Source organism: Pipistrellus kuhlii, unplaced genomic scaffold, assembly GCF_014108245.1.
Source record: "Pipistrellus kuhlii isolate mPipKuh1 unplaced genomic scaffold, mPipKuh1.p scaffold_m20_p_6, whole genome shotgun sequence".
Taxonomy (NCBI): Eukaryota; Metazoa; Chordata; class Mammalia; order Chiroptera; family Vespertilionidae; genus Pipistrellus; species Pipistrellus kuhlii.
In genome coordinates, this window is record NW_023425562.1 from 57080166 (window position 1) to 57092150 (window position 11985).

General features: G+C 47.5%; 1 protein-coding gene and 1 non-coding gene across 7 annotated transcripts in view; one reads left to right on the forward strand and one right to left on the reverse strand.

The window, feature by feature from the left end:
• The window catches only part of EBF4 (EBF family member 4), a 53424-nt gene that overhangs the window by 29957 nt on the left and 11482 nt on the right, over positions 1 to 11985 (forward strand). The gene's annotated exons all lie outside the window — the stretch shown is intronic.
• On the reverse strand, positions 766 to 897 carry LOC118708552. Its single transcript, XR_004984626.1, has one exon. It is a non-coding gene; the product is annotated as a small nucleolar RNA SNORA9 (small nucleolar RNA).

Here is an 11985-nt window from a genome sequence, read left to right on the forward strand (position 1 = left end):
GGTATTGATCCCAAAACCCAGGCATGTGCCCTGACCAGGAATCAAACTGCAATCTTCTGGTTCATAAGTCGATGCTCAAACCACTGAGTCATACCGACTGGGCTAAATTTGGTTCTTTTTTAATAATTTGTGACTCTTTATTGATGTTCTCTATTTGGTAAAATATTATCATACTTTCTTTTATTCTTTAAAAATGGTTTCCTTTATTTCTTAAAGTATTTATAATAGCTGTTTAAAGTACTTGTTTAGTAAGTCTAACATGTGGGCTTCCTCAAGGACAGTTCCTACTAACTGCTTTATTCTCATCTTTGAGTGATAGTTCGTTGTTACTTTGCATGTTTCATAACTATTTGTTGAAAATTAATAGTTTAATAATATAATGTGGTACTTCTACAAATCAAATCCCCTCTTCTAATGTTTGTTGCTGTTGCTATTTGTTTAGTGACTTTACTGCACCAATTCTATAAAGTCTGTATTCTTTGTCATGACCACTAAAGTTTCTTCTGTTCATTTAGCTTAGTGTTCTGCTTGTAATTGAACAGGCACTTCCTTAATTGCCTTGGACCAATAAGTCTTCAACCTTTTCCCAAAAGGTTGTGTGTGTGTGTGTGTGTGTGTGTGTGTTAGGGAAGCTCTGCCTTTACCTTCACTTCTTGCTTGTGCAGAAGGGTCAGATAGAGATGGGAGACTAGGGAGAGCTTTTATTTTTTTATTTTTTATTTATTTATTTATTTGTTTATTTATTTATTTATTTATTTATTTTGCGACTGTCTGAAATTTCTATAACCTTGCTCCGGATGCAGCAGAGCAAGGCCTCAAACCGTTACAAAATGTTCTCGCAAGCTCTGTAGAAATGCACAGGGTCACCCCAGACCCAAGCACGCAGGAGGAGATCTTTTCTGGACACCTGCTCTTCCCCGAGCATACACGTTACCTTCTAAATTTCCAGGAATATATAAGAACTTTTCAGAGCCTCCTATGAACATTTCATTCTCACTTTTTCCAGACTCCTGTTTGCTCCAACTAGTACCAGTGCTTCCAGCAACAGCAGTTTGAACAGTTGCCCCAGATTGTTTTCAACAAACACCCTGTGGATAGGGTTTTTCCCACTAAGGAAGATCTGAATCAGGTCAAATAACAAGTACTGAGAATGAGGCTGCCAGGGAGCTTCCAGGAAGATCAAATAGTAACGATTGTCTGGAAATACAGATTGTTAAGAATTTTCAAAACCAATTTGTCCTTTCCAGTGGCTACTAGACTCTTGGTTGTCATAGCTACCAAGGTTTCAAGGCTGCTGGTTTTCAAAGCTACCACAGAGCTGAGGAGAAGGGAATGGGATAGAACAAGTTAAAACACCGCATAGCTCTCTGATCTTACTAAGATTACAGAGCTGTTGCTATAAAACACAATTTTGTAAGATCTGGCTGGGTAGCTCAGTTAGTTAGAGCATCATCCCAATACACCAAGTTTGTGGGTTAGATTTCCCCAGTCAGGGCACATATAAGAGGCAACCAGTGAATCCATAAATAAGTGGAACAACAAATCAATGTTTCTCTCTCTCTTCACCCTCTTCCTCCCTCTCTATCTCTCTCAAATCAATAAATTAAAAACACATAATTATGTAAGCCTTTACATAATGGTAAGAGGAAGTGAAAAACAATGTAAGGCTCTAAGACAACACTATCCAGTTGAACTTTCTGTGATGATGGAAATGTTCTACATTGACCAATATGGTAGCCAATAGCTACATATACCTATTTGGCACTTGAAATGTAACTACTGTGACTGAGGAACTGAATGTTCAACTTTATGTAATTTTGACCAATGAAAATACATTTTTAAAATTTATCTTTATTATTGAAAGTATCATAGATGTAAACTCCCCCCCCCCCTTATATAGCCACATTAAAATGGCTATCTTATTAGACATCACAGCTCTAAGATTAAATAGTTGCTTGATTGGCCAGAATGGTGCAGAAGTAGGTGAGGAAGATTTCATCCCATGAGAGGCCCACAGCTCTCCTCCTCTGGCTCCTAGGGTGGACAGGAGCTGTGGACTATGAACACTAGGCATGTAGTTGTACCTAATGCACAATAACTATTGAACAGGTCATATCTGAGCCAGCTGGCCCATGTAAGCTTTCATCTATCCTATTGGTGGCAAACTTAGGCCTCAATCCCTAGATCAGGTACTAGTACAAGCCGACAAATTCACTTTGATGAGAAGGACTTGTAGAAGCTGTGAAAGAATATGCCCCTCTTCCTAATCCAGTAGTCCATGGAACATTCTGTCAATTTCCCCTGGAGGTTCCAGAACCTTCCTGCTGGTTCAGGGCTGAAGCAGGACTGAAATTTTCCCTCTTGCCAGAGAATGAACTGCACTTCTTCCCCTGACCCCCTTTCAGAGCTGGGAGCATTTGAGGGAGGAAGTAGAGAGGGTTCATGAGAGGTTCCTCCATGTGCCCTGGGGTTCATGTGGGCTAGGAGGCCAATCACAAAGCAAGCCATCCCTAATCCAGGGATTTGAGGTAAGGTATCTGGGCAGCTGAAACTAAGCTTGAGATCAGAGTGGCCCCCAGGCTGAGGCTGGAGGGTGCTATGGACGATGCCTCCAGAGGATGTTGGTGGAGAGTGAGTATGGGCATGATGAAGCCTGGGGACCATAATGGGTGGAGTGGGAGATGACTAATAAATGAACTGTCTGCAATTCGAATGATAAATCCTCACCATAAAGCTAAGGGCTATTCAGGGTTGGGGGACTGAAGTCAACTTGGAATGGGTGGCATGTGACTTGGAGCAAGGTCTCACCTTTCTCAGCTCCAGTTTCTTCATTTGTAAAGTGGGGTTGACTTGCCCTAGCTGGTTTGGCTGAGTGGATAGAGTGTAGGCCTGTGGACTGAAGGGTCTTGGGTTTGATTCTGGTCAAGGGCACATGCCTGGGTTGCGGGCTTGATCCCCGCTGGGGAGTGTGCAGGAGGCAGCCAATCAATGATTCTCTCTCATCATTGATGTTTCTATCTCTCTCTCCCTCTCCCTTCCTCTCTGAAATCAATAAAAAATAAAAATTAAAACTAAAATGGGCTGACTCCTAACCCCAGCTGGTAGGAATGTGGTAAAGTTAAGTGAGAGGTGTTGACACAATGTCCGGTACAGGGCCTGCCACAGTACCATTTCTTACCCCACCTGCCCTCACCTTAATTGACCATCTTGGGAGGTAGTGCACCTGAGCCCAGACAGCAACAGGGAAGTCCGTTCGAGGCAGGGATGACCTTCCTGACTCTGACTCAGAGATGAGCAGGAGAGAGGAGCTGGGCCTCTGTCTGAAGCCCTGGGTTGGCGGCTAGGAATGGCTCTGATTCTGAAAAGGAAGGGAGCAGCACTCAGTCTTCTATGTGTTCTCTCCCCGTCACTGGGGCATTATAAAGGTGCCAGCCCCGCACCTCTGCCTCACGCATGAGTCATAAAGAAAAGGAGCCAAGATCCCTGGCTCTGGAGCCTGGCTCACCCACCCGAGGCCAGAGGACTATACAAGTTCTTCCCTAAGTCTCAGGACCTCATGTCCCCAACGACCCACAAGTACACCTCTTCCTCTGTGGCTTCCCTCTGCCCATCCATCCCCAGCCCACCAGTCATCCTACGTTTTCTCCATCCCTCCTCTTCTGTTCTCCACATCCTGCATTCACAGAAGACTCCCTGGGCTGGGGTACATGCCAGGGGCCTGTGTATCTCTGTGTCCACAAGGACACAGTGTGCTTCATGCTCAGGTCCCTGCCACTCCACATGGGGTGCCCAGGGGCCTCCCATTAGCAGCCTCTCCCCTCTCCCCTCAGGCCCCATTAGGAGAAAGTGGAGTCACCACCACTCTCCTGGGCAGCTGGGGGCCCGCTTAGCTGTCTCTCCCCCTCCTCTTCCCCTCTCCTCAGGCCCCGTGCCCGGCCCTGAGGTTTGGAGAGCCTCGTAAGTGCCCTATCAACATGTTAATCAAATTACTTAGGAGCTAAAATTGACGCTGTTCATTAATTATACAAGATTATGCTAATTGTGCATGCAAATGCATGCAGGGGAACAGAAGGTGTTCAGGCGCATGGTGGGCCATTAGCATAGAGGATGGGGTTCGGGTGCATTGGCATGCTAATGTATGCACCCTGACTATTTATAGTCCCCCAGCCCATCTGCACTGCAGCCACCTCTGCCCCAGTGAGGACCATGGTGGGGAGGCCAGGTCCAGGCCTGGCAGGTGGCTGAGGCCCTAGGGACACTGGGCCTTGGCTGCTGCCCCAGGCCAAGGCCAGGAAGGGTCACTCCCACCTGGGCCTGAACTACCCCTCGTACCAACCTCCTCATCCACCATCCCTTCTCTAGCCTAGGCCCTTTGGTGCCTGCTGGTCCCGGGATGCAAAATGACTTTTCCAAATGACACAGCCAATAAAGCATCCTCAGCTGACTTCCTGTCACCCTCAGAGTCCAAATACCATAGGACTTGGTGCCATTACCCCCAGCCCCGCAGGCCCTGGTCCACAGCGGCCCTCCTCAGTCTCATCAGGCACCACTGGGAAAGTGCCGTGTCCCACCTGCCCCTTGGGAATTCCTTTGCATGGAATTCCCTTCCTCTCACTTCTCTCCCAGGGAAAATGTCTCTGGTCCTCCAAGACTCCAAATGCCTAAGCTCACATGTGACCTCAAGGACCCCTTCCACTTCCCCAGGCAGAGTGGCTGCTACAGATTACACTTGGCAGGTTATCCTGTCATGCCCACCACTCTATCCTACTAGCTGTACTTTAAGTTTCTCTCTTTCCCTGAGTATTGTACTTTTCTTAAGATCGTGTTCATCTCTAGATTACACTACCTGACTCCTAGAAGGTGTTTAATACATCTTTATGAATGGGTGTGTTGAGTGAGTGAGGGAATGAATGGCCCAGCCATCTGCATCCTCTTCTGTCCTTGAGCTGGGGGCCGGGACAGCAGACAAGAAAAGCAGTGGGGAGCACAGACCCTGCCCCAGATGTTCTGCTTTTCCTTAGGCTCGAGAGCTCAAAGGCAAACCCTTTGAGGTGAAAATTAGTGGAGGATTCCCGACCCCTGCTCCCAGCCCCCCCCCCCCCCCCCTGCTTGTCCCTATCCCAGGATGCAGGGCCATCTTTGGTCTTGGGATAAATAACGAATTTTATTTCACCTTTTGCTCCCAATCTACATTTTCCCCCCAAGGCCTTCACAGGACACATGCTTTGGAAACCCTGTCCCAAACCATGTACCCATTCACATTGCTTCCTCCTTCTAGAGTTGCACTGCCTGGTGTGGTAGCCAGGAGCTACATGTGTCTATTTACATTCAAATTAATTAAAATAGAATTGAAATTTTACTTTATCCAATAGCCGCATGTGGCCAGTGGATATCATTTTGGGAGAGGTTCTATTGGATAGCACTTGTAATCTAGACATTCATTTCCTTGCTCCTGACAGCCCTGTGCCTCCAAGGACCCTTGGGCCCTGTTACTAGCAGCTTTCTCTTTGGAAATGGGAACATAATTTCAGCTCTAAGTATCTCACCGGGATATGAAGGGGGGGGGGGGGGCGGGGACAAAAAAAAACACTGGTAAAAGCTTTGCAATCTGGTTTCTTAGGATGCCATTCCTAGAAACAGGGCTGGAGATGGGGATTCCTGTGAACGTGATGTATTGGAGCCCTGACCAGTGTGCTCAGTGGTTTGAGTGTCAGCACCTGTACCAAAGGGTCACAGGTTCGATTCCCAGGCAAGGGCAGGGACCTGGGTTGCAGGTTCTATACCCGGCCCTGGTCTCTCTCACATCGACATTTCTCCTCGCTCTCTCCCCCTCTCCCCCTCTCCCTCGCTTCCACTCTATCTAAATATCAATGGGAAAAAATATGATCTAGTGAGGCTTGACAGACAAATTTTTAAACATTCAAAAAGGAAAGTGATGTATTGGTAGAGCTCTCTGAAAAGACAAGAAGTGAGGGAAGCAGGACCCGGCAGGAAAAGGGATTTAGCAAGAAGATGGTCTCAGCGGGAGCCTAGTATCAGCCTGACCCTCTGGGGAGTTTGGAGTATGAATAGCACTAAGAGTTTATCATCCTTGTTATGTCCTTCAGTTTTGGCTGTGGCTGCTGGTGGGGACCTTGCTTCTGGCTGAGGATAATTCACAGAGAGTGGGTTCCTCAACAGCCACCAGTCACAGAAGCTGGGATGAGGGAATCCAGGCACCGAGTTGTCCAGGCACTTGGACACTGCCTTCCAAAGAAGCTAGAATCATCAATCAGCTGCCTCTTGCACACCCCCGTCCACTCTGCACTCCAGCCCCAAGAACCCAGAGGCTGACAGTGGGCTCACATCCGTCACCTCCACACTCCCCTTACTTCCTGCCGCTTTTGAGGGAAGGACTGTGCTAGGGGAGGTTTCTTTAGGCAATGGTTCACACCTGAGAAGTTATGTAGAAGTCAAATGTTTGCACTTGAGTCAATCCAGCATCTGCTTTGCTATGGAATATTTCATTGACATGGAAGGCTCATTTTAATTTCATCTTGAGTTGTTTTTACAGGGATGAATAAAAAGCATTTATAGACATGACTAAGAAGGCGAAACTGAGTTCAGGAAGTGGTAAGGTATTGTAGGTGTGTGAGTGGACTGCGCCCAGAGTCATGATGAATAACTACTTACTCTCAATTGCTTTATTAGTTGGATGGCCACTGTCCACAGCTCTTCATCTGGCATTTTATTAAACTTTCAGTTATGGAGGATGTGGAACATATACATAGAATAGGATAATGAAACCATCTATATCCTTCACTGAACTGAACTGCAACACCGGTCAACGTTTGGCTCATATTAGGCAACTGTTCATTAATTGCAAAAATCTTCTCTGGCTGAAACCGGTTTGGCTCAGTGGATAGAGCGTCAGTCTGCGGACTGAAAGGTCCCAGGTTCGATTCCGGTTAAGGGCATGTACCTTGGTTGCTGGCACATCCCCGGTGGGGGGTGTGCAAGAGGCAGCTGATCGATGATTCTAGCTCTCTTTCTCCCCCAACCCCCTGTAAAAAATCAATAATATATATATATATATATATTTTTTTAATCTTCTCTGACTGAGAAGGCCCCAAACTAGGAGTAAGGGCACCTGAGCCTCCTTTGCAGCCCTGATGGATGTGTAACCTTGAGGAAATCCCCATTCAAGGGCTAACCTGGTCCCTGCACGGCCTGCCTCTTTTGAAGGATGCTCGCTGCACAGAAGCCTCCTGGCTGGGGCTGGGTTGGACTCTGAGAACCCCACTTAGAGGGATTTCTCCATGATTCTTATCCACGTCAGTAGTGCATGGAGTCTCAAATTGATATCCCAACTTTGGCATTTCCTGTGACTTTGTAGCTTATCCTCTGTTTTCTCATCTGTAAAAGTAGGAATGATTGCAGACCTCAGGACCATGAGAGGATTAAACAAGATAACACAAGTGAGAACTCAGCAGGGTTTCTAGGCTCTTGCTAAGTACTATACTTGTAAATTAGACCAGGATGGCCTTTTTTCTTTTTATTATTTCTGAGAGGAAGGGAGAGGGTGTGAGAGAGAGAAGCATCGTTGGTAGGCTGCCTCCTGCATGCCCCCTTCTGGAGATCGAGCCCGAAATCTGGGCATGTGCCCTGACCAGGAATGGAACCGTGACCTCCTGGTTCATAGATTGACATTCAACCACTGAGACACACCGGCCTGCCTGGGTGACTTTTTAAATTTACTTTTGCAGTCTTATAATTTATTTGTAACTCATGCTTGTAATTATGGTGTTTTCTTCTAGTAATTCCAATGGCAGCGCCTGGGACTTGTCCTTTTTCTTACCACCCTTTCTGTGGGATCATGCCCCCAAAGAGCCTCCTGGCCACCCTGGGGAGAGCACCGGGCACAGGTTCTGTCTGCCCCAGGGGCACAGTACAATGCGCGCCCTCCCTGGGGGCACTCAGTTCACCCAGGGCTGTGGGTTTGACTCTGCCCCCGGGTAAAGGCACCTTCCCCAGACTCCCAGCCCCATGGGCGCAGGGGGGCTTTTCAGAAACACCCTCTTCTCCCATCTCCTCACTCTTCCCATCCCTGGAATCATGCAGGCTTTGGGGTCCTCAGAGCTTCCCAACCCCTCAACACAATTCATATTCCGTCCTGTAGGATGTCCCTGGCTCCGGAGCAGGATGCTCTGCCCTCACTGACCTAGACCCTGCCAGGCTAGGAGAGCGTGGAGTTATGGAAAGGGGAGAGGGAGGGAGGGAGACCCGGAGAAGAAAAGGGATATGTGAAAAAATCCTGGAGTGAGATTGCCAAGTTAGATATGAAGCAATAAATAAAAAATTGTAACCTTTAGGGGTCATTTCTCTTCCAAACAGAAATATTTATTTCTCCCAACAAAAAGCACTTGCATCTTATCAGTTTTCTGTAGATTAGCACCTAACTTTATGACATCTGGGCCCCATCAATAGCAAATATGAGTCAAACTTACTTTCCCCTGGATAATCAGCTAACTCTTGAATGGCTTTGTTAACATAATACTCTAGAGCACATGTGTCAAACACAAGGCCCGCTGGCCAAATCCGTCCCGCCAGGCCTTGCAATGTGGCCCGCTCCGCGCTGTCATCACTGCACTCCGCTGCGTTTCCATCACAATGACAGTTTATGACTGTTCAGTAAACCATTCGGCCCGCGATTTAGGCTGGATTTTAGATTTTGGCCCCTTCTCTGATTGAGTTCGACACCCCTACTCTAGAGGGGCCAAAATCTAAAATCCAGCCTAAATCTCGGGCCGAATGGTTTACTGAACAGTCATAAACTGTCACTGTGATGGAAACGCAGCGGAGTGCAGTGATGACAGTGCGGTGCGGGCCACATTGCAAGGCCTGGCGGGACGGATTTGGCCCGCGGGCCTTGTGTTTGACACGTGCTCTAGAGCAACATAGTCAATATAAATGTAACGCAAGCCACATATGTAATTTTTACATTTTCTAGTAGTCACATTTTTAAAAAGAAGTGGTAATATTAATTATGAAAATATATTTTATTTAATCTAGTATATCCAAAATTATTATCGAAACATGTAATCAATACCAAATTTCTTACTCATGAGCCCTGGCTGGTTTGGCTCAGTGGTTAGAGTGTTAGCTGATGGTCTGAAGGGTCTCAGGTTTGATTCCTGGTCAAGGGCACGTACCCTGGTTGCAGGTTTGATCCCCGACCCCAGTTGGGGTGTGTGTGAGGCAACCAATCGATGTGTCTCTGTCACATCTCTATCCCCCCACCTCCCTTCCCTCTACTCTCTCTAACAAAACAACAACAAAGCAATAGAAAAAAAATATCCTCCAATGAGAATTTTTTTAAAGTTACATATATAAATTACATATTTTACATTTTTTCTAAGTGACTGAAATATGATAGGTATTTTATACTTACAGCACATCTGAGCTCAGACAAACTGCATTTGAAGGGCTTGTGGCTGCTCTGCGGGGTAGTGAGCTCTGGCGCAGTGCTTCTCAAACTTTAGGGAGCATCAAAATCACCTGAACGCTACCTGGCTGGTGTGGTTCAGTGGTTGAGCATCAACCTGTGAACCAGGAGGTCATGGTTCAGTTCCTGATCGGAGCATATGCTCGGGTTGTGGGCTCAGTCCCCAGTGTGGGGCGTGCAGGAGGCAGCTGATCAATGATTCTCTCTCATCATTGATGTTTCTCTCTCTCTCTCTCCCCTTCCTTCCTCTCTGAAATCAATAAAAATATATTAAAAAGAAAAAAGAATCACCTGAGGCCTATGAACACTCAGATATCTAGGCCCCACCCCCAAGAGGTTCTGAGTCAGTGTGTCTGATCTGCATTTCTAGCAAGTTCCCAGGTGATGCGGCAAAGGTGGTGTGGGTGCCAACTTGAAAACCACTGTTACAGAATGTGTTTGAAAGGGCTCACAGGCCTCTTTTTGCCTTATTTGCCAACTCTGGATAACTTTTCTAACAGCTCCGAGGCTGGCAGGGGCGGGCATGTGCTCTGCAGCAGCAGGCTCTCTGGAGAACGTGAGCATTGGCTGGGCCTCCGGCTGGGTGGGAGCAGCCCATGGCCTACCAGCTGGCAGTGGGTGAGATTTCAGCAGCTCCATCATTGATGGCATCAACTGTGTGCAGTTGTGTGGGGTTTTTTTCCTCACCTGAGGATTTTCCCATTGCTTTTAGAGAGAGTGGAAGAGAGAGGGAAAGACAGAGAGAGAGATTGATGTGAGAGAAGAACATCGATTGGTTGCCTTCTGTATGACCACTGCCTGGGCCGGGAAGGAGCCTACAACCAGCTATGTGTCCTTGACTGGAATCGAACCTGGGACCCTTCTGTCTGCAGGCCAACAACAATCTGCTGAGCCACACTGGCCAGGGCTACTGTGTGCAGTTCTGAACTTCAGGCTCAGAGGGGGGAAAAGGGAACCGACTCTCATACCCCAAGGAGGGCTCAGGCCTTGTGTGGCTGCTTTTTGCTCAACACCGCTCTGCAAGTAATGCCAACCAGGCTCAAAACTGAGATGTCCTGGGGCGGGTCTGCACAAGTGGAGGTGCCAGAAGGGCCCTGGGGCTCTCAGGGAGGCGTGGTCTCCAAAGGCCAGACAGGAAGTGGGAATTGGTGTGGACCCAAAGGACAAAAGCATCCTGTACTGGAAAGGGAAAGGGTGGGAAGACCTGTGAGCAAGGGCTGTGGAAGAGGCCTCAGGGGGAGCCAGGAAACAACAGCCTGAGGCACTGGGGAGGTAGGAAATAAAGGATGTCCCAGAGGCAGAACTCAGCAGCCATCAGTTACTCCTCTCCTGGTTTATGGGGGAAGTGGATTTACTCCAGACCACACAATGAGCCTGCCTGGGCCAGAGCCTGGCTCTCCAAACCCCATCCAGGGACCCTTCCTCTGGATTCTGTAGGTTTGGGAGTGGGTTTACATGCAATGGGCACATGTGAGCATGTAAGGGAAGTAGTGTCCTCTCTGAAGTTGAATATCAGTGACATTCCAGGGTTAGCATTAATCCCCTCAGGACAGGGACTATGTCCTATCCCGCTATTTTGCCCTCCTCAGTTTAGCACCTTATAAAGGACTGAGTATATTAACCCAGAATTTAAATAGACTGGTCTACACTGTGCGTGATTAAGGTGTCAACACTCTGGCACAAAGGTGGGGCACGACTAAGCAAAGAAGTGTCTATACCAGCGGTCGGCAAGCTCATTCGTCAACAGAGCCAAATATCAACAGTACAATGATTGAAATTTCTTTTGAGAGCCGAAAACCGACTTCTGCTCATGGGCCATGAAGTTTCAATAGCGCTGTATGTGCGTGCCCGCACATGGTATTTTGTGGAAGAGCCACACTCAAGGGGCCAAAGAGCCGCATGTGGCTGGCAAGCCCCGGTTTGCCAACCAGTGTTCTATATCATGGGGTGTCTTACAAGGGTAGGGAGTCTTTGCGGTGGCATATAATGTGATATAAATGGAGTGTCTACACTGTGCAGATGTATTATTTGGGAGCATTTGAGTTGCTGCACTTGGGGAGGACCTGTTGGATTATATATGGCATATATGGTCGTCTACACAGTGGTGACGACCTTATGGGGATATAAAGGCTGTCTGTCCCACAGGGTATTTTGTAGAGGTGGGTGGAGTGTATGCATGATGGGTGTGCAGTATTTGGGGTCACATGACATGTCCACACCTCAGTGTTTTACAGGGGTCTGTGTGTGAGCTGATCTGCTGTGCGTGAGGGGGATTTGTTGGGAGATCTGCTTACTATAGTATTCGATGACTACACAGTACTTGCAGTGGCTGTACTTAGGGTGATCATATGTAACATAAAATGGTATGTTAATGCATATACTGTCATATTCTTTCTGTGCATATACTATGTAGGATGGTCACACACTGCGTAATGGAGAGACTCTGTATGTGATTAGTGTACCATATGTATGTGATAAGTACAGACTGTGTGTGGAGTACG